We start from the raw sequence: 907 nt of genomic DNA, 5'->3' as shown, positions 1-907 counted from the left end.
ATCGTAGATCAAGATGGGAAAGATAACTTCCCTTGGCAAATACAGACAGGACTTAATGGAGGTGCATTAATAATTCTGCCAGCTCCAATAACAAGTGCAGGCAATATTCAAGTATTTTGATGACTTTTTCCCCTTAGGGATTAATACCATATACACCGCCACAGCAGTAACTGTATTCAACTGAATAGACGTCAGTGATTGGTTGAAATTATCGAAATAAGACAACATGAAATAACTTCGAATACAAAAATTTTTATCTGTTCTATAACACAAAATATACAAGTATACGAAGTTTGAAAGTGTTTCGGTACCAAAAACACTACATAAAATATAAATGAAAAGTGTTACCCGTCAAATCAGAAAGATCCGGGCGATTTCCAGCATGCGTGTATATGGGTGGAAACGAGGTACTTAGCGGAAGTCTGCACTCTCCGAGTGCTTTGCTAGTTGTTGCTGTGGTGTAAACCTACAAATCAACAGCATTTATACCGTTGCATTAAGGGAGATAATTAGTCGTTACTGCAGAAGAGGCGGCACGCATGCGTATTGAACGTGCTACCTGCTTGATGCCCTCTTAAATTCCACGTGCTTCAATTCTTATTGAGCTGGTAATACACTTATTATACTTAAAATACGTTCTAACACACACACATGTATATAACAATCCTATCCTTTATGAAACATTTCCGTAAGTATTAAACAATGAAAATATTCAATGTTTTTAATTCTGTAGACTTTCGGGGTACTACTAAAGCAGCGCGGACCCGAACGCGCAGTCGCGCGTCCGCGCTAGCTAGTCGTGAGTGGTCGATCCTAACCCTAACCCTAAACACGTATTCATTTGCACACGCGGGTTAGGGTTAGGGATAGGGTTAGGGTTAGGATCGACCACTCAAGACTAGCTAGC

At 40.1% G+C, this 907-nt stretch overlaps 1 protein-coding gene across 1 annotated transcript in view; it reads left to right on the top strand.

The window, feature by feature from the left end:
- The first annotated feature begins 625 nt into the window (after positions 1–625).
- LOC106873635 (zinc finger protein 239) overlaps positions 626–907 on the top strand; it is a 25367-nt gene continuing 25085 nt past the window's right edge. Inside the window, exon 1 of the mRNA XM_052978178.1 lies at positions 626–688. The gene's annotated coding sequence lies outside the window, so the exon portion shown is untranslated. The remainder of the gene's footprint in view (positions 689–907) is intronic.

This window comes from Octopus bimaculoides, chromosome 30 (assembly GCF_001194135.2).
Source record: "Octopus bimaculoides isolate UCB-OBI-ISO-001 chromosome 30, ASM119413v2, whole genome shotgun sequence".
NCBI lineage: Eukaryota > Metazoa > Mollusca > Cephalopoda > Octopoda > Octopodidae > Octopus > Octopus bimaculoides.
This window is presented reverse-complemented; position numbering and strand designations above follow the sequence as displayed.